This window comes from Triturus cristatus, chromosome 6 (assembly GCF_964204655.1).
Source record: "Triturus cristatus chromosome 6, aTriCri1.1, whole genome shotgun sequence".
Classification (NCBI taxonomy): Eukaryota; Metazoa; Chordata; class Amphibia; order Caudata; family Salamandridae; genus Triturus; species Triturus cristatus.
In genome coordinates this window covers 1,207,226,980-1,207,248,520 of record NC_140589.1, presented here as the reverse complement: position 1 = coordinate 1,207,248,520, position 21,541 = coordinate 1,207,226,980, and the positions used below count along the sequence as shown (strand labels likewise).

The 21,541-nt window shown below is 47.1% G+C and overlaps 1 long non-coding RNA gene across 1 annotated transcript in view; it reads left to right on the top strand.

Annotated features, from left to right (window-relative positions):
- LOC146821172 (uncharacterized) overlaps positions 1-21,541 on the top strand; it is a 40,503-nt gene that overhangs the window by 13,259 nt on the left and 5,703 nt on the right. The gene's annotated exons all lie outside the window — the stretch shown is intronic.

Genomic DNA, 21,541 nt, shown 5'->3' with positions numbered 1-21,541 from the left:
TTACCCTTTTTTGGCAAAGTGACTAGCTGTAGTTTTTTAACCCTAGCCCTGCCGGCACCTAGGGAAACCTAGCAAACCTATACATTTTTAAAAACTAGACACCCAGGGGAATCCAGGATGGGGTGACTTGACTGCCTCCCACCATGGTCTGTTACCCAGAATCCCTTGCAAACGTAAAAAAAAATTTACAAAAAAAACACATTTTCCCCACATTTCTGTGATGGAAAGTTCTGGAATCTGCGTGGATCCACAAATTTCCACCCACCCCGCGTTCCCCAAAGTCCTACGAGAAAAATGGTACCTCACTTGTGCGGGTCGGCATAGTGCCCGCGACAGGAAACGGCGCAAAACGCAACGTGGTCACACCTCAATTTTGCAGTGTAAAATGACCCCTTTTTGGCAAAGTGACTAGCTGTAGTTTTTGAACCCTAGCCCTGCCGGCACCTAGGGAAACCTGGCAAACCTATACATTTTTGAAAACTAGACACCCAGGGGAATCCAGGATGGGGTGACTTGACTGCGTCCCACCATGGTCTGTTACCCAGAATCTCTTGCAAACATAAAAAATTGACAAAAAAACACATTTTCCCTACATTTCTGTGAAGGAAAGTTCTGGAATCTGCGTGGATCCACAAATTTCCACCCACCCCGCGTTACCCAAAGTCCTACGAGAAAAATGGTACTTCACTTGTGCGGGTCGGCATAGTGCCCGCGACAGGAAATGGCGCAAAACATAACGTGGTCACACCTCAATTTTGCAGTGGAAAATTACCCTTTTTTGGCAAAGTGACTAGCTGTAGTTTTTTAACCCTAGCCCTGCCGGCACCTAGGGAAACCTAGCAAACCTATACATTTTTGAAAACTAGACACCCAGGGGAATCCAGGATGGGGTGACTTGACTGCCTCCCACCATGGTCCGTTACCCAGAATCCCTTGCAAACGTAAAAAAAATTTACAAAAAAACCACATTTTCCCCACATTTCTGTAATGGAAAGTTCTGGAATCTGCGTGGATCCACAAATTTCCACCCACCCCGCGTTCCCCAAAGTCCTACGAGAAAAATGGTACCTCACTTGTGTGGGTCGGCCTAGTGCCCGCAACAGGAAATGGCGCAAAACACCAACGTGGTCACACCTCAATTTTGCGGTAAAAAATGACCCCTTTTTGGCAAAGTGACTAGCTGTAGTTTTTGAACCCTAGCCCTGCCGGCACCTAGGGAAACCTAGCAAACCTATACATTTTTAAAAACTAGACACCCAGGGGAATCCAGGATGGGGTGACTTGACTGCCTCCCACCATGGTCTGTTACCCAGAATCCCTTGCAAACTTAAAAAAAATTTACAAAAAAAACACATTTTCCCCACATTTCTGTGATGGAAAGTTCTGGAATCTGCGTGGATCCACAAATTTCCACCCACCCCGCGTTCCCCAAAGTCCTACGAGAAAAATGGTACCTCACTTGTGCGGGTCGGCATAGTGCCCGCGACAGGAAACGGCGCAAAACGCAACGTGGTCACACCTCAATTTTGCAGTGAAAAATGACCCTTTTTTGGCAAAGTGACTAGCTGTAGTTTTTGAACCCTAGCCCTGCCGGCACCTAGGGAAACCTAGCAAACCTATACGTTTTTGAAAACTAGGCACCCAGGGGAATCCAGGATGGGGTGACTTGACTGCCTCCCACCATGGTCTGTTACCCAGAATCCCTTGCAAACGTAAAATATTGACAAAAAAAACACATTTTCGACACATTTCTGTGTTGGAAAGTTATGGAATCTGCGTGGATACACAAATTTCCACCCACCCCGCGGTCCCCAAAGTCCTACGAGAAAAATGGTACCTCACTTGTGTGGGTCGGCCTAGTGCCCGCGACAGGAAACGGTGCAAAACGCAACGTGGTCACACCTCAATTTTGCAGTGAAAAATGACCCCTTTTTGGCAAAGTGACTAGCTGTACTTTTTGAACCCTAGCCCTGCCGGCACCTAGGGAAACCTAGCAAACCTATACATTTTTGAAAACTAGACACCCAGGGGAATCCAGGATGGGGTGACTTGACTGCCTCCCACCATGGTCTGTTACCCAGAATCCCTTGCAAACGTCAAAAATTGACAAAAAAAACACATTTTCCCCACATTTCTGTTATGAAAATTTCTGAAATCTGCGTGGATCCACAAATTTCCACCCACCCGGCATTCCCCAAAGTCCTACGAGAAAAATGGTACCTCACTTGTGCGGGTCGGCATAGTGCCCGCGACAGGAAACGGCGTAAAACGCAACGTGGTCACATCTCAATTTTGCAGTGAAAAATGACCCTTTTTTGGCAAAGTGACTAGCTGTAGTTTTTGAACCCTAGCCCTGCCGGCACCTAGGGAAACCTAGCAAACCTATACATTTTTGAAAACTAGACACCCAGGGGAATCCAGGATGGGGTGACGTCACTGCCTCCCACCATGGTCTGTTACCCAGAATCCCTTGCAAACGTAAAAAATTGACAAAAAACACATTTTCCCCACATTTCTGTGATGGAAAGTTCTGGAATCTGCGTGGATCCACAAATTTCCACCCACCCCGCGTTCCCCAAAGTCCTACGAGAAAAATGGTACCTCACTTGTGCGGGTCGGCATAGTGCCCGCGACAGGAAACGGCGCAAAACGCAACGTGGTCACACCTCAATTTTGCAGTCAAAAATGACCCTTTTTTGGCAAAGTGACTAGCTGTAGTTTTTGAACCCTAGCCCTGCCGGCACCTAGGGAAACCTAGCAAACCTATACATTTTTGAAAACTAGACACCCAGGGGAATCCAGGATGGCATGACTTGACTGCCTCCCACCATGGTCTGTTACCCAGAATCCCTTGCAAACGTAAAAAATTGACAAAAAAAACACATTTTCCCCACATTTCTGTGTTGGAAAGTTATGGAATCTGCGTGGTTCCACAAATTTCCACCCACCCCGCGTTCCCCAAAGTCCTACGAGAAAAATGGTACCTCACTTGTGTGGGTCGGCCTAGTGCCCGCGACAGGAAACGGCGCAAAACGCAACGTGGTCACACCTCAATTTTGCAGTGAAAAATGACCCCTTTTTGGCAAAGTGACTAGCTGTAGTTTTTGAACCCTAGCCCTGCCGGCACCTAGGGAAACCTAGCAAACCTATACATTTTTGAAAACTAGACACCCAGGGGAATCCAGGATGGGGTGACTTGACTGCCTCCCACCATGGTCTGTTACCCAGAATCCCTTGCAAACGTAAAAAATTTACAAAAAAACACACATTTTTCCTACATTTCTGTGAAGGAAAGTTCTGGAATCTGCGTGGATCCACAAACTTCCACCCACCCCACGTTACCCAAAGTCCTACAAGAAAAATGGTACCTCACTTGTGCGAGTCGGCATAGTGTCCACGACAGGAAACGGCGCAAAACGTAATGTGGTCACACCTCAATTTTGCAGTGAAAAATTACCCTTTTTTGGCAAAGTGACTAGCTGTAGTTTTTGAACCCTAGCCCTGCCGGCACCTAGGGAAACCTAGCAAACCTATACATTTTTAAAAACTAGACACCCAGGGGAATCCAGGATGGGGTGACTTGACTGCCTCCCACCATGGTCTGTTACCCAGAATCCCTTGCAAACGTAAAAAAAAATTTACAAAAAAAACACATTTTCCCCACATTTCTGTGATGGAAAGTTCTGGAATCTGCGTGGATCCACAAATTTCCACCCACCCCGCGTTCCCCAAAGTCCTACGAGAAAAATGGTACCTCACTTGTGCGGGTCGGCATAGTGCCCGCGACAGGAAACGGCGCAAAACGCAACGTGGTCACACCTCAATTTTGCAGTGTAAAATGACCCCTTTTTGGCAAAGTGACTAGCTGTAGTTTTTGAACCCTAGCCCTGCCGGCACCTAGGGAAACCTGGCAAACCTATACATTTTTGAAAACTAGACACCCAGGGGAATCCAGGATGGGGTGACTTGACTGCGTCCCACCATGGTCTGTTACCCAGAATCTCTTGCAAACATAAAAAATTGACAAAAAAACACATTTTCCCTACATTTCTGTGAAGGAAAGTTCTGGAATCTGCGTGGATCCACAAATTTCCACCCACCCCGCGTTACCCAAAGTCCTACGAGAAAAATGGTACCTCACTTGTGCGGGTCGGCATAGTGCCCGCGACAGGAAATGGCGCAAAACATAACGTGGTCACACCTCAATTTTGCAGTGGAAAATTACCCTTTTTTGGCAAAGTGACTAGCTGTAGTTTTTTAACCCTAGCCCTGCCGGCACCTAGGGAAACCTAGCAAACCTATACATTTTTAAAAACTAGACACCCAGGGGAATCCAGGATGGGGTGACTTGACTGCCTCCCACCATGGTCCGTTACCCAGAATCCCTTGCAAACGTAAAAAAAATTTACAAAAAAACCACATTTTCCCAACATTTCTGTAATGGAAAGTTCTGGAATCTGCGTGGATCCACAAATTTCCACCCACCCCGCGTTCCCCAAAGTCCTACGAGAAAAATGGTACCTCACTTGTGTGGGTCGGCCTAGTGCCCGCAACAGGAAACGGCGCAAAACGCAACGTGGTCACACCTCAATTTTGCGGTAAAAAATGACCCCTTTTTGGCAAAGTGACTAGCTGTAGTTTTTGAACCCTAGCCCTGCCGGCACCTAGGGAAACCTAGCAAACCTATACATTTTTAAAAACTAGACACCCTGGGGAATCCAGGATGGGGTGACTTGACTGCCTCCCACCATGGTCTGTTACCCAGAATCCCTTGCAAACGTAAAAAAAATTTACAAAAAAAACACATTTTCCCCACATTTCTGTGATGGAAAGTTCTGGAATCTGCGTGGATCCACAAATTTCCACCCACCCCGCGTTCCCCAAAGTCCTACGAGAAAAATGGTACCTCACTTGTGCGGGTCGGCATAGTGCCCGCGACAGGAAACGGCGCAAAACGCAACGTGGTCACACCTCAATTTTGCAGTGAAAAATGACCCTTTTTTGGCAAAGTGACTAGCTGTAGTTTTTGAACCCTAGCCCTGCCGGCACCTAGGGAAACCTAGCAAACCTATACGTTTTTGAAAACTAGGCACCCAGGGGAATCCAGGATGGGGTGACTTGACTGCCTCCCACCATGGTCTGTTACCCAGAATCCCTTGCAAACGTAAAATATTGACAAAAAAAACACATTTTCGACACATTTCTGTGTTGGAAAGTTATGGAATCTGCGTGGATACACAAATTTCCACCCACCCCGCGTTCCCCAAAGTCCTACGAGAAAAATGGTACCTCACTTGTGTGGGTCGGCCTAGTGCCCGCGACAGGAAACGGCGCAAAACGCAACGTGGTCACACCTCAATTTTGCAGTGAAAAATGACCCCTTTTTGGCAAAGTGACTAGCTGTACTTTTTGAACCCTAGCCCTGCCGGCACCTAGGGAAACCTAGCAAACCTATACATTTTTTAAAACTAGACACCCAGGGGAATACAGGATGGGGTGACTTGACTGCCTCCCACCATGGTCTGTTACCCAGAATCCCTTGCAAACATCAAAAATTGACAAAAAAAACACATTTTCCCCACATTTCTGTTATGAAAATTTCTGAAATCTGCGTGGATCCACAAATTTCCACCCACCCGGCATTCCCCAAAGTCCTACGAGAAAAATGGTACCTCACTTGTGCGGGTCGGCATAGTGCCCGCGACAGGAAACGGCGTAAAACGCAACGTGGTCACATCTCAATTTTGCAGTGAAAAATGACCCTTTTTTGGCAAAGTGACTAGCTGTAGTTTTTGAACCCTAGCCCTGCCGGCACCTAGGGAAACCTAGCAAACCTATACATTTTTGAAAACTAGACACCCAGGGGAATCCAGGATGGGGTGACGTCACTGCCTCCCACCATGGTCTGTTACCCAGAATCCCTTGCAAACGTAAACAATTGACAAAAAACACATTTTCCCCACATTTCTGTGATGGAAAGTTCTGGAATCTGCGTGGATCCACAAATTTCCACCCACCCCGCGTTCCCCAAAGTCCTACGAGAAAAATGGTACCTCACTTGTGCGGGTCGGCATAGTGCCCGCGACAGGAAACGGCGCAAAACGCAACGTGGTCACACCTCAATTTTGCAGTGAAAAATGACCCCTTTTTGGCAAAGTGACTAGCTGTAGTTTTTGAACCCTAGCCCTGCCGGCACCTAGGGAAACCTAGCAAACCTATACATTTTTGAAAACTAGACACCCAGGGAAATCCAGGATGGGGTGACTTGACTGCCTCCCACCATGGTCTGTTACCCAGAATCCCTTGCAAACGTAAAAAATTGAAAAAAAAACACATTTTCCCCACATTTCTGTGTTGGAAAGTTCTGGAATCTGCGTGGATCCACAAATTTCCACCCACCCCGCGTTCCCCAAAGTCCTACGAGAAAAATGGTACCTCACTTGTGCGGGTCGGCATAGTGCCCGCGACAGGAAACGGCGCAAAACGCAACGTGGTCACACCTCAATTTTGCAGTCAAAAATGACCCTTTTTTGGCAAAGTGACTAGCTGTAGTTTTTGAACCCTAGCCCTGCCGGCACCTAGGGAAACCTAGCAAACCTATACATTTTTGAAAACTAGACACCCAGGGAAATCCAGGATGGGGTGACTTGACTGCCTCCCACCATGGTCTGTTACCCAGAATCCCTTGCAAACGTAAAAAATTGAAAAAAAAACACATTTTCCCCACATTTCTGTGTTGGAAAGTTCTGGAATCTGCGTGGATCCACAAATTTCCACCCACCCCACGTTCTCCAAAGTCCTACGAGAAAAATGGTACCTCACTTGTGTGGGTCGGCCAAGTGCCCGCGACAGGAAACGGCGCAAAACGCAACGTGGTCACACCTCAATTTTGCAGTGAAAAATGACCCTTTTTTGGCAAAGTGACTAGCTGTAGTTTTTGAACCCTAGCCCTGCCGGCACCTAGGGAAACCTAGCAAACCTATACATTTTTGAAAACTAGACACCCAGGGGAATCCAGGATGGGGTGACTTGACTGCCTCCCACCATGGTCTGTTACCCAGAATCCCTTGCAAACGTAAACAATTGACAAAAAACACATTTTCCCCACATTTCTGTGATGGAAAGTTCTGGAATCTGCGTGGATCCACAAATTTCCACCCACCCCGCGTTCCCCAAAGACCTACGACAAAAATGGTACCTCACTTGTGCGGGTTAGCCTAGTGCCCGCGACAGGAAACGGCGCAAAACGCAACGTGGTCACACCTCAATTTTGCAGTGAAGAATGAACCTTTTTTGGCAAAGTGACGAGCTGTAGTTTTTTAACCCTAGCCCTTCCGGCACCTAGGGAAACCTAGCAAACCTATACATTTTTGAAAACTAGACACCCAGGGGAATCCAGGATGGGGTAACTTGACTGCCTCCCACCATGGTCTGTTACCCAGAATCCCTTGCAAACGTAAAAAATTGACAAACAAAAAAACACATTTCCCCCACATTTCTGTGATGGAAAGTTCTGGAATCTGCGTGGATCCACAAATGTCCACCCACCCCGTGTTCCCCAAAGTCCTACGAGAAAAATTGTACCTCACTTGTGTGGGTCGGCCTAGTGCCCGCGACAGGAAACGGCGCAAAACGCAACGTGGTCACACCTCAATTTTGCAGTGAAAAATGACCCTTTTTTGGCAAAGTGACGAGCTGTAGTTTTTGAACCCTAGTTCTGCCGGCACCTATGGAAACCTAACAAACCCACGCATTTCTGAAAACTAGACACCCGGTGACTTCCAGGGAGGTATGTCTTGCATGGATCCCCCAACGTTTCCTTACCCAGAATCCCCTGCAAACCTCAAGTTTTTGCTGAAAAAATCACTTTTTTCACACATTTTGGGGTGGGAAAGTTGTGGTATCACCAGGCTCACACAAATTCTGGGTAAGGAAACGTTGGGGGATCCTCGCAAGCCATACCTCCCTGGAAGCCGCCGGGTGTCTAGTTTTCAGAAATGCGTGGGTTTGGTAGGTTTCCCTAGATGGCTGCCGAGCACCGGGCCAAAAACCCAAGTGACCCCCCTTGCAAAACCAGGTGGTTTTGCGATAGGCCATTTTGATGTCGCCTCACTACGTTTTAGGCCCTTGCCTGCCGCGGGTACTTGGGCCTCCCACACAAGTGAGGCACCATTTTTACCGGGAGACCTGGGGGAACGCTGAGTGGTGGTAAATTTGTGTGAGCCCAGTGATGCCACAACTTTCCCACCCCAAAATGTGTGAAAAAAGTGATTTTTTCAGCTAAAATTGAGGTTTGCAGGGGATTCTGGGTAAGGAAACGTTGGGGGACCCAAGCAAGCCATACCTCCCTGGAAGCCGCCGGGTGTCTAGTTTTCAGAAATGTGTGGGTTTGGTAGGTTTCCCTAGATGGCCGCCGAGCACCGGATCAAAAACCAAAGTGACCCCCCTTGCAAAACCAGGTGGTTTTGCGATAGGCCATTTTGATGTCGCCTCACTACGTTTTGGGCCCTTGCCTGCCGCGGGTACTTGGGCCTCCCACACAAGTGAGGCACCATTTTTACTGGAAGACCTGGGGGAACGCTGGGTGGTGGTAAATTTGTGTGAGCCCGGTGATGCCACAACTTTCCCACCCCAAAATGTGTGAAAAAAGTGATTTTTTCAGCTAAGATTGAGGTTTGCAGGGGATTCTAGGTAAGGAAACGTTGGGGGATCCACGCAAGCCATACCTCCCTGGAAGCCGCCGGGTGTCTAGTTTTCAGAAATGCATGGGTTTGATAGGTTTCCCTAGATGGCCGCCGAGCACCGGGCCAAAAACCAAAGTGACCCCCCTTGCAAAACCAGGGGGTTTTGCGATAGGCCATTTTGATGTCGCCTCACTACGTTTTGGGACCTTGCCTGCCACGGGTACTTGGGCCTCCCACACAAGTGAGGCACCATTTTTACCGGGAGACCTGGGGGAACGCTGGGTGGTGGTAAATTTGTGTGAGCCCGGTGATGCCACAACTTTCCCACCCCAAAATGTGTGAAAAAAGTGATTTTTTCAGCTAAAATTGAGGTTTGCAGGGGATTCTGGGTAAGGAAACGTTGGGGGATCCACACAAGCCATACCTGCCTGGTAGCCGCCGGGTGTCTAGTTTTCAGAAATGTGTGGGTTTGGTAGGTTTCCTTAGATGGCCGCCGAGCACGGGGTCAAAAACCAAAGTGACCCCCCTTGCAAAACCAGGTGGTTTTGCAATAGGCCATTTTGATGTCGCCTCACTACGTTCGTTTTGGACCCTTGCCTGCCGTGGGTACTTGGGCCTCCCACACAAGTGAGGCACCATTTTTACTGGAAGACCTGGGGGAACGCTGGGTGGTGGTAAATTTGTGTGAGCCCGGTGATGCCACAACTTTCCCACCCCAAAATGTGTGAAAAAAGTGATTTTTTCAGCTAAGATTGAGGTTTGCAGGGGATTCTGGGTAAGGAAACATTGGGGGATCCACGCAAGCCATACCTCCCTGGAAGCCGCCAGGTGTCTAGTTTTCAGAAATGCATGGGTTTGGTAGGTTTCCCTAGATGGCCGCCGAGCACCGGGTCAAAAACCAAAGTGACCCCCCTTGCAAAACCAGGTGGTTTTGCGATAGGCCATTTTGATGTCGCCTCACTACGTTTTGGGCCCTTGCCTGCCGCGGGTACTTGGGCCTCCCACACAAGTGAGGCACCATTTTTACTGGGAGACCTGGGGGAATGCTGGGTGGTGGTAAATTTGTGTGAGCCCGGTGATGCCACAACTTTCCCACCCCAAAATGTGTGAAAAAGTGATTTTTTCAGCTAAAATTGAGGTTTGCAGGGGATTCTGGGTAAGGAAACGTTGGGGGATCCACGCAAGCCATACCTCCCTGGAAGCCGCCGGGTGTCTAGTTTTCAGAAATGTGTGGGTTTGGTAGGTTTCCCTAGATGGCCCCCGAGCACCGGGTCAAAAACCAAAGTGACCCCCCTTGCAAAACCAGGTGGTTTTGCGATAGGCCATTTTGATGTCGCCTCACTATGTTTTGGGCCCTTGCCTGCCGCGGGTACTTGGGCCTCCCACACAAGTGAGGCACCATTTTTACCGGGAGACCTGGGGGAACGCTGGGTGGTGGTAAATTTGTGTGAGCCCGGTGATGCCACAACTTTCCCACCCCAAAATGTGTGAAAAAAGTGTTTTTTTCAGCTAAAATTGAGGTTTGCAGGGGATTCTGGGTAAGGAAACGTTGGGGTATCCACGCAAGCCATACCTCCCTGGAAGCCGCCGGGTGTCTAGTTTTCAGAAATGCATGGGTTTGGTAGGTTTCCCTAGATGGCCGCTGAGCACCGGGCCAAAAACCAAAGTGACCCCACTTGCAAAACCAGATTAACTATTGTTCCTACAGCGTGAGAATTTTGGAATAAAAATGCAAAGAAAATGTGGCAGACATTTTGAGGTTTGCAGGACATTGGGGATAAAAAAAACTTTTTGAAATCACAAGAGAGACATCACCATGAACTCCCATGGGTTTTCGACAATATCTACAGTTGGTGGGTTATTCTTACATGGAAAGTGTACCTTGGCAGAGAAACTAAAGACAAAGATTCCTGCACAACCATCTATTCCTCAAACACACACACATACTGGTTGGATTTGGCACGAGGGCGAGTCATGGTTCAGTGTATTAAGTATTATTAACTAGAGATTTCACAAAAATGAAATGCACTGTCAATAATTAAATTCACAAAAAACCAAACCAATGACTCGCAGCTCGTGAGCTGTAAAGCCACGTCAAGGCACCAACCACTTTACAGGCCATTCACACACCTTTCATACGTGATACAAACAAGACCATTCGCACCACCAGGTACAAAAGCAACACATTACAAAATTCACCAAAAAGGGACAAGGTACACCCTGCTTCAGAAAGACAAATATTACTGCACAGCCATCTAATCCGCAAGCACACACACATACTGGTTGGATTTGGCACGAGGGTTAGTGATGGTTCAGTAGATACAATTGTATTAGCAAGTGATTTTACAAAACATGAAATGCACTGGTAATAATTGAAAGGGCGAGAAACTGAACCATTGACTCACAGCTCGTGAGCTGTAAAGCCACGACAAGGCACCAACCTCTTTACAGGCCATTCATACACCTTTCATACGTGTGAGACATACAAAACCATTCACACCGCCAGCCGCGGGCCCATCACATAACAAAACTCACACCAGCACACAGCGCTATTCAAGGGCCCATCACTTTCACACGCCCACAATCCAGACACAGCAACTACACAGGCTGATGGATTGCGTGGAGTGGCACTCAGCTAGCAGTGTGTGTAGTGACCAGCAGAAAGTCACTACTCACACACAGCCAGCCGAGCACCAGTCCACACACACCGCTAGCAGAGCGCCAGTCCACACACACCGCTAGCAGAGCGCCAGTCCACGCACACCGCTAGCCAAGCGCCAGTCCAGGCACACCGCCAGCCAATCGCCAGTCCAGGCACACCGGCAGCCAATCGCCAATCCACGCACACCGCCAGCCAAGCTCCAGTCCACGGACACCACCAGCCAAGCACCAGTCCGCACACACCACCAGTCCATGCACACCGCCAGCCAAGTACCAGTCCACGCACACCGCCAGCCAAGCACCATTCCACGCACACCACCTGCCAAGCTCCAGTCCACGCACACCACCAGCCAAGCTCCAGTCCACGGACACCACCAGCCAAGCACCAGTCCGCACACACCACCAGTCCACGCACACCGCCAGCCAAGCACCATTCCACGCACACCGCCAGCCAAGCTCCAGTCCACGCACACCACCAGCCACGTACCAGTCCACGCACACCGCCAGTCCATGCACACCACCAGTCCACGCACACCGCCAGCCAAGCACCATTCCACGCACACCACCAACCAAGTGCCAGTCCACACACACCAACAGCCAAGCGCAAGCCTACACACACCGCCATCACATTTAGGATTTTTTTTGAAAAAAATAAGAACACAAACAAATCGCACATAGATACAAATCTTCTAACAGAAAATCAGCAACTAAATACATTGCACTAACACCAACCTTGAAACAGAATCAAATTCTCCAAAGAATACAGACCAGGCAGTTCACTTTACCACTCATGAATGCTCCCAAAAATTCTTTTGCGTGTGGTACGCTCTAAAACAAGCAGGGACACACAGTGCAGGATGAGAAGGACAGTCGGGGCAGTACATACGACTCTCCTTCCGCGTACCTCTTCATCAACAGACTCTACATCTCCTACTGGGAAAATCTTTTGAGGGTGTGGGAGGAATGTGATCTGGAAAGTGGCGATCTTTCAATCTAGCAACATCCTCCACCACTCAAACTCTAGGAACACTTGCCTGTTCCACTACAACAAGGCTGCCTATTACAGACTCCTGAAACGTAGCAAAAGTCATCTTTGACTCAGGGCAAGAATCCTGGAACACAACAAAAGCATTAAACATTGCCAAGTGGAAAAGATGGATAGCCAACTTCTTGTACCAATGTAAGCCTTACGAAGAGCAGTGTAAGGTTCCAACCTCTGATCTACTCTGTCAACACCACCCATGTGCCTATTACAGTCTAAAATGCACACAGGTTTGCGCGCTTCAGCGACCTGACCCCAAACAGTCACAGGTGCAGTGCTTTCATCATAGATGGTAGTCAGCATGTAGACATCTCTCCTGTCTGAAAACTTCACAGCAAGAAGCTCCTGGCAACGCAACGCACTGCACTGTCCCCGCACAAGCTTTTGACAAACAAGTTCTTTCGGGAAACCTTTACGGTTAGAGCGGATTGTGCCACAAGCAACAGTGTCCACTTTGGCCAATTCCCTGAACAACCGCACACCAGTGTAGAAGTTATCTACATATAAATGGTGGCCTTTGTTAAAAAATCCTCCACCAAGTTCCCAAACAATTTTCTCAGTCACTCCAAAAGTGGACGGACAACCAGGGAGGTTAATCCTAGATTCCTTACCGGTGTGCACCCTGAAATTAGAGACCTATCCAGTCCTACTATCACACAGCATATACAGCTTTATACCATAGCGTGCCCTTTTACTAGGAATGTATTGCCTAAAAACCAAGGGGCCCTTGAACAACACCAAAGACTAATCCACTGCAATTTCTTAAATCTCAGAAAATCAATCAACAAAGTGATCAAGGACAGGCCTAATCTTAAAAAGACGGTCACACTCAGGGTGATCTCGTGGCAACTGTAAACCATTATCAACAAAATGCATCATCCGAAGCAGAAGCAAATACCTGTCACGACTCATGACTGCCGGAAAAATAGACGTTGCCATCAAGGGACTGCTAGACCAATATGAAGACATTGATGGCTTCCTTAGCAAGCCCATCAAAAAAGTTAAACCCAAGAACTTCTTCATCTCTTCAACATTTGTGGGAGTCCACCGGATAGCTCTAGAGTATGGCTTAAGACTGGCACTGTTGTCCCTCAAAAACTGTTCGGCATACAAATTAGTCTGCTCAACAATTTACCGGCAAAAAGTTTTCAGTATTCACTCTAGACCCTGGAACACCAGTAAACTCTGGCAATGCCAGCTGCACCATGCCAGGGGCAACCCAGAGGTCATCACTTTCAAAGGGAAGGCTTGCAGCCCCAGCCTGCAGCCCAGATGCCTCTTGCAGCACTACACCAACGGGAAGCCTTGCAGCCCCAGGCTGCAGCCCAGATGCCTCTTGCCGCACTATCGGCACATCAGTCTCCTCCTCTAACACAGGCACTTCATCCGCACTAAGAGTATCTTCATCATCCGATGACTCCATACGGAGAGAAAACTCACTGCCAGAATCGTCCCCTGCCTCCTCTCCCTCAGATGCAGAGTCAGTCTCTGAACCATGGTCAGAGGAAGACTCAAACAGCAAACCAACAACCTGCTGAGCAGTAATCCTGCGGCTAGCCATTATACTTACTGAGATAGAAGACTGCACAAACAAGTCAACAACAACCAACAATGTGCAAACCAAGTAAGTAAAGAAATGTGTACCTTTATCACAAAGATCAATGTACTCAAAAACTATACAATTCAATTACAAGAGACAGCTGCACTCACCAGAAACCAACTCTGCAGTGACACAGCAAAAACCAACGATATCCAACTAGAAAGAAGAAAAAAAAAAAATTACTCACAAGACAACAAAATACACCTCGAGCACCAATGCAAAAAGTTTTTGACACTCAAAAAACAAATATACTGCTATTATTACAGCATTTGCAAAAAAATTCATGCAAAGAAATCAAACACATTTACATTGTACAAAAAAAAGTCTCTTACCAAACTACACAAACAGCAGAACCACCAGTAACAACACGGCAAACTGAAAAGAGCAAAAGCCTTCACCTAGAACAAAAAAGTTAAAAAAAAAACATTACTATTGCAATTCACAAAAAATATAACAATAAACATTATAACATGCTATGTTACTACCCAAATGGTCAATCGGGTTGTGTGCCAGGTGGGGCAGAAAACAGCAGGAAAAAAAAAGGCTACTCTGTCCCGGGGCGGGTGGGCCAAATACATATTATAAAAATTGCACCCTGGAAGCGACACTTGCCAAAGGGGTCACTTCCATTTTTATTTACACTAATTCCCTGGTGTCTAGTGGGCTTTTCTGCCCCCCCCCCCCTGGGGCCAGAAACGGACCGAAAGTCGACCGATCTGCCCCCAGGGGGGGCAGAAAAGTCTTCCAGAAAATTATGCCCCCAAGGAAGCGACCCTTGCCCAAGGGGTCGCTCCCTAAATGAAGAACAAGACATCCCTGGTGTCTAGTGGGCTTTTCTGCCCCCCCTGGGGGCAGAAACGGACCGAAAGTCGACCGATCTGCCCCCAGGGGGGCAGAAAAGTCTTCCACTAAATTATGCCCCCAAGGAAGCGACCCTTGCCCAAGAGGTCGCTCCCTAAATGAATAACAAGACATCCCTGGTGTCTAGTGGGCTTTTCTGCCCCCCCCCTGGTGGCAGAAACGGACCAAAGGTCCACCGATCTGCCCCCAGGTGGGCAGAAAAGTCTTACCATAAATTATGCCCCCTAGGAAGCGACCCTTGCCCAAGGGGTCGCTTCTGAACTGATTAACAAGACATCCCTGGTGTCTAGTGGGCTTTTCTACCCCCCCTGGGGGCAGAAACGGACCAAAAGTCGACCGATCTGCCCCCAGGGGGGGCAGAAAAGTCTTAGCATAAATTATGCCCCCTAGGAAGCGACCCTTGCCCAAGGGGTCACTTCCCAACTGAATAAAAAGACATCCCTGGTGTCTAGTGGGCTTTTCTGCCCCCCCTGGGGGCAGAAACGGACCGAAAGTTGACCGATCTGCCCCGGGGGGGCAGAAAAGTCTTAGCATAAATTATGCCCCCTAGGAAGCGACCCTTGCCCAAGGGGTCACTTCCCAACTGAATAAAAAGACATCCCTGGTGTCTAGTGGGCGTTTCTGCCCCCCCCTGGGGGCAGAAACGGACCGAAAGTCGACCGATCTGCCCCCAGGGGGGGCAGAAAAGTCTAAGCATAAATTATTCCCCCTAGGAAGCGACCCTTGCCCAAGGGGTCACTTCCCAACTGAATAAATAGACATCCCTGGTATCTAGTGGGGCATCCGGATGTATGTCGTTACAATGCACACTTTTACAACGCATGCACTTACAACGCATTTTTTACAACGCAAAATCCATTACAACGCACTACACTTACAGCGCATGACACTACAACGCATTTTTAAAAACTACCTTTACAACGCATACCATTACAACGCATAATATTAAATTGCATTTAAGGTAAGTATTAGATAGTATAGGGGTAAAAATTACTATCCTAACTCCAGGGGGTGCAACAGTAGGGTAAGTCTTGGATAGTATAGGGGTAAAAATTACTATTCTAACTCCAGGGGGTGCAACAGTAGGGTAAGTGTTGGATAGTATAGGGGTAAAAATTGCTATTCTAACTCCAGGGGGTGCAACAGTAGGGTAAGTGTTGGATAGTATAGGGGTAAAAATTGCTATTCTAACTCCAGGGGGTGCAACAGTAGGGTAAGTGTTGGATAGTATAGGGGTAAAAATTAGTATTCTAACTCCAGGGGGTGCAACAGTAGGGTAAGTGTTGGATAGTATAGGGGTAAAAATTACTATTCTAACTCCAGGGGGTGCAACAGTAGGGTAAGTGTTGGATAGTATAGGGGTAAAAATTACTATTCTAACTCCAGGGGGTGCAACAGTAGGGTAAGTGTTGGATAGTATAGGGGTAAAAATTACTATTCTAACTCCAGGGGGTGCAACAGTAGGGTAAGTGTTGGATAGTATATGGGTAAAAAGTTACTATTCTAACTCCAGGGGGTGCAACAGTAGGGTAAGTGTTGGATAGTATAGGGGTAAAAATTACTATTCTAACTCCAGGGGGTGCAACAGTAGGGTAAGTGTTGGATAGTATAAGGGTAAAAATTACTATTCTAACTCCAGGGGGTGCAACAGTAGGGTAAGTGTTGGATAGTATAGGGGTAAAAATTACTATTCTAACTCCAGGGGGTGCAACAGTAGGGTAAGTGTTGGATAGTATAGGGGTAAAAATTACTATTCTAACTCCAGGGGGTGCAACAGTAGGGTAAGTGTTGGAGGGGTGCAACAGTAGGGTAAGTGTTGGATAGTATAGGGGTAAAAATTACTATTCTAACTCCAGGGGGTGCAACAGTAGGGTAAGTGTTGGATAGTATAGGGGTAAAAATTACTATTCTAACTCCAGGGGGTGCAACAGTAGGGTAAGTGTTGGATAGTGTAGTGTAATATTATGCGTTGTAATGGTAGGCGTTGTAATGGAATGCGTTGTAAAGGTTGTTTTTAAAAATGCGTTGTAGTGTCATGCGTTGTAAGTGTAGTGCGTTGTAATGGATTTTGCGTTGTAAAAAATGCATTGTAAGTGTAGTGCGTTGTAAAAGTTGCGTTGTAAAGGTTGTTCCCCGGGGCATCCCTGCTCCACGATCGCGACGCTGTACGCGATCGTGGGACAGGAATACCCAGCATTGAGACATCAGGGGAGAGGAAATACTCTGAATTCCGCCCCCCCGCCACACCAGAGCCAAACACTTACCCTCTCCGTTGGACGTGCTGGAAGAAATGAATTCCAGCGCGTCCAACGCTTCCTGATGACGTTGGCGCGCGCTGTGCTCGCTGACGTCATCAGGAAGCGTGGGGGGGCTCGGGGTGGCAGCGGAAACTCTTCCGCTGCCATCCCCCTCTATGGGGGCACGATCGATGCCCCAGGGGGGGAGCGCCAGCGCTTCCCCCAGGGGCTGTGCTCATGACGGAGCGGTTCCGTCATGAGCACAGCCCAACCGATGCTCATGACGGAACCGCTCCGTCATGAGCATCGAAGGGGTTAAACTAGCAAAACGAGATAGGAAAGCACAGGGTATGACAATTATACAGGCTGCCCAACAGTTCAAAAATTATGAAATTGATAATGCGGCTGAAATTTCAGAAAGACAACATCGTGTGGCGATAGATAAATGCTATCCGGTGTTGCCTGTTTCTCCTTCTGATAATAAGAAAGATATAGAAGAGGATCCCCTAATGTCTCATTTATTAAGGTTGCCTCCACCCTATGCGCAAAATGCCAATGTACCTCAGCCGTTACAGCCTGCTCAGCTGCTAGTGGTACCTCCGCCGGTTCCGGCTCTTCAGCATTTGCCTCCACAAGTATTACCGCCCTTGCCGGTTTTACCATTAGTCTCAACTTCTTTGCCTTCATCTCCTGATCTTAGCTCTCCTTTGCCTTCTGCTCCTCCCGCAATTTCCAGTTCTTCTCCTATCAGTTCTCCTAATACTCTGTCTCCAGTTCTAATGTCTAATTCACCGTCTGTGCGTAAGCGTCTCACAGATTCTGTCACTAGTATTCTATCTCCTTTCTTTGGAGCTTTTAATGTGTCTCCGGCTTTTGCTCGAAGACAATCTCGTAGTCAGTTCCCAGATTTTGAGGAACGAGAGAAGCTAGACTCTCTTGCACGAAGATGGATCAAGAAGGGTCCACAATATAGTGTGCTTGATATTATGCCTACCTTTTTGCAATGGAATGCGCCTACACAGAGGTATGTTTTTAATGTAATGTGCGACATTCTCATTAAAGAATGGGAAGATGTGAGTTCGAGTCCGATCTCACAAGATCTGTTAGATGTTCAAGTTGATTTTGAAAAAGGACTTATTGTAGGTTCCAAAGTTGAGGAAGCTGTAAGGACACTTATCTCTTATAGATCCTTATTGTTTTCTCAGATTTTTCTTGATTCCGATCCGTCGGTTAAACTGACGTCGAAAAATTACTCTATGAGAGAGGTTCCTCCAGTTTGGAAGGAGGCAGTTGCGGCTGTAGGCGCTAATGCAGCTATTCCTGCTCATTTTCAACGTATATGGGTACATGTCCCTTGGAAGAGATCTGAAGTTTTGGCTCTTAAACAGACTCTACGAGATCCTCGTAAGAACCCTGCAGGTTATTACAAAAAATTATCACAGACAATCGATGCTTGCATTATGAATTTAGCAGATATTGATATGCTGATGGGTAATGTAGTCCCACAGACAATATGGGCTAAGATTCGTAGAGAGGATCACGCACAGGAACTGGGTGCTACTTGGAATGTTATAGCTAATAAAGATAGAGACCAAGTGAGTGGTGCAAAGCCTGACGCTTTGATCTCAGAACTTCCTGGTAGAATCATCACGTTAATGAAAGCTATGATGCCTGCACTGAGAGTTAATTGGGATAAGTTAGCAGCATGCAAACAAAAGAAAGATGAAAGTGTCTCTGACTTCTTTACTCGTTTTGAGGAGACATTTATCGACCACAGTGGTCAGGACATGGCTACCGAGGGTGGACAGCGATTATTCACACAAATTAAAAGATTCAGAAAGTTCTTGGGCTGTTTCTTCTTCTGCTCAGATATTGGCTACTGCACAATATTATGAGAATAGGGATAAAGAAGAAAAAGAAAAGCAAGAGAAAAAGACGAAAGATTTAAAAACGAAGGTTCTCTTGCAGCCACGTTATGTTTAGCCTCAGACTCAGCAGCCACCACAGTTTCAGAGGTTGTATCAAAAACCTGAGCCATACATTCCGCGACCTTTGTTAGGTCCTAATCAATGTGCCTATTGTAGAGAGGAAGGTCATTTTAAGAGCAGTTGTCCGGTTTTATAGCAGCGCAATGGAGCGTTATCTGCTCCACGAGGTCGTGCTGGCCTCCAGTCAGCAAACAGAGGTAGAGGTCGAGGTGTGTTAACTCAAGAACAACGTGCCCTTCCTTCTCCCAATTCCATGAACTACTTTGATCAGCAGAATGTGAGATCTACACAGTATTACAATGAAGACCATTATGTTGAAGGCGAGAATGAAAGTCTTCATGCCAACTAGGACAGCCATGGACAAAGAAGGGGAGTTGTGCCAATCCCAGTAGATCAAAATGGTCCTTATGTTAACGTCACTACAATGGGTGTATCAGAGCCATTTCTTCTAGATACTGGAGCAATGAGAAGTTCTATCATTCATTCTAAACTCCCTGGGGCACCTTTGTCTGGCTTAACGAATGTTTCTGTAGGATTTTCTGGCGCCCCTGTTCGCAATCCGGTTTCTTGCCCTTTGCCTATTTCAGTTGGTCCTTATGATTTGGAAGCTCCACTTCTGTTGACGAATGGTTGCGGTGAGAATCTGTTGGTTCTAGACCTATTGAAAAGAATGCATGCTACAATATATTGTTCTCCTTCTGGTGTACATCTCACTCTAGGTCAGAAGTTGATCTCCCCAATGTATTTTTCCAAAGATCAGTTTCCTCCTGAGTTGCTTTCTCTTCCAACAGCACTTTGGGCCACAGGTCCGAACAATGTGGGTTGTCTTGAGATTCCGCCTTATGTTGTCACTCTCAAGCCCAATGTTGAATTACCACGTATCCCACAATATAGAATTTCTGCTGAAGGTGAAAAAGCACTTTTGGAAATCATTCATGACTTAATTCGGAAGGATGTGGTTGAAGAAACAAGAGGTAACACATGCAATAGTCCTATTCTTCCTGTTCTTAAACGTACTGATCCTTCTCAGCCTCCTGTGTACCGGTTTGTAATTGATCTGCGAGAAGTAAACAAAATTGTGATTCCACAATTCCCTGTTGTTCCAGATATCACTGCTTTGTTGACAATGATACCTTCCACAGCGACTCGGTTTTCTGTTATCGATCTAAAGAATGCCTTCTTCAGTATTCCCATTGCAGAAGAGAGTAGGGACATTTTTGGTTTCTCTCTTGGAGGCCGAAGCTTCCGATTTAAGCGCGCACCCCAAGGCTATTGTGAAAGTCCCTCCATTTATAGCCAAGCTTTAAAATGTCATCTTGATACTTTTTACTTGCCGATTGGTACTGCTCTTATTCAATACATGGACGACTTGTTAGTCGCCGCCGATACAAAAGATATCTGCAAAGATGTCACTGTTGCACTGTTACGCCACTTGTTTAAACTGAATCACTAGGTTTCACCTTCCAAACTGCAATATGTTTGTCAAGAGGTTACCTACTTGGGTCATCTCCTATCAAAGGAGGGACGACGGTTGACACCAGAATGAATTCAGGCGATTGCACGAATGTCTGTACCATCCACACAAAGGGAAGTACGTGCCTTTCTGGGTATTACTTCTTATTGTAGACAGTGGATCCCTAACTTCTCTTTGATCGCCAAACCTATGTTGGCACTCACTTTTAAAGATACGCCTCAGCCCCTTCCTTGGACTGATGAGTGTCAAAAGAGTTTCACTGATTTACGCACTGCTCTCTGTTCTGCTCCTGTACTAGGTACCCCAGATTACACTAAGCCTTTTACGCTGTATGTTCACGAGAGAGAAGGTTGTGCATTGTCAGTCTTGACACAGCAATTTGGAGACAGACAGCGGCCATGTGCCTATTTTTCAGCTACATTAGATCCCGTAGCTAAAGCATTGCCCAGTTGTCTTAAAGCAACAGCAGCAGCAGCAATTTCTATCCGACAGTCTGCTGGAATGGTATTGGATAACACTCTCATTGTCATGGTGCCACATGCAGTGGATACTTTGCTAAACAGAACAAAAACACAACATCTTACGAGTGCACGTTTAACTGGTTACGAGCTGACGCTTTTGGCTAGTCACGTACACATCAAACGATGTAATACCCTGAATCCAGCTACTTTGTTGCCCCTTCCAAATGAGGAGATTGTTGAGGATAAGCATGATTGTTTCTTCCGTACTGAGGAAGAGACAAAAGGAAGAATTGACCTGAGAGACACACCACTAGAGAATCCGGATGGGTCTCTATGGGTAGATGGTTCTTGCTTTAAAATGCCTAATGGAAATACGGTTTCAGCCTATGCTGTAACTACCTTACATAGGATTGTGGAAACTGCACGCATTAGACACAATTCAGCGCAAGCAGCAGAGTTGATAGCACTGACGAGAGCTTGTGTATTATCGAAAGGGAAAAGAGTGAAAGTGTACACTGACAGCCAATATGCTT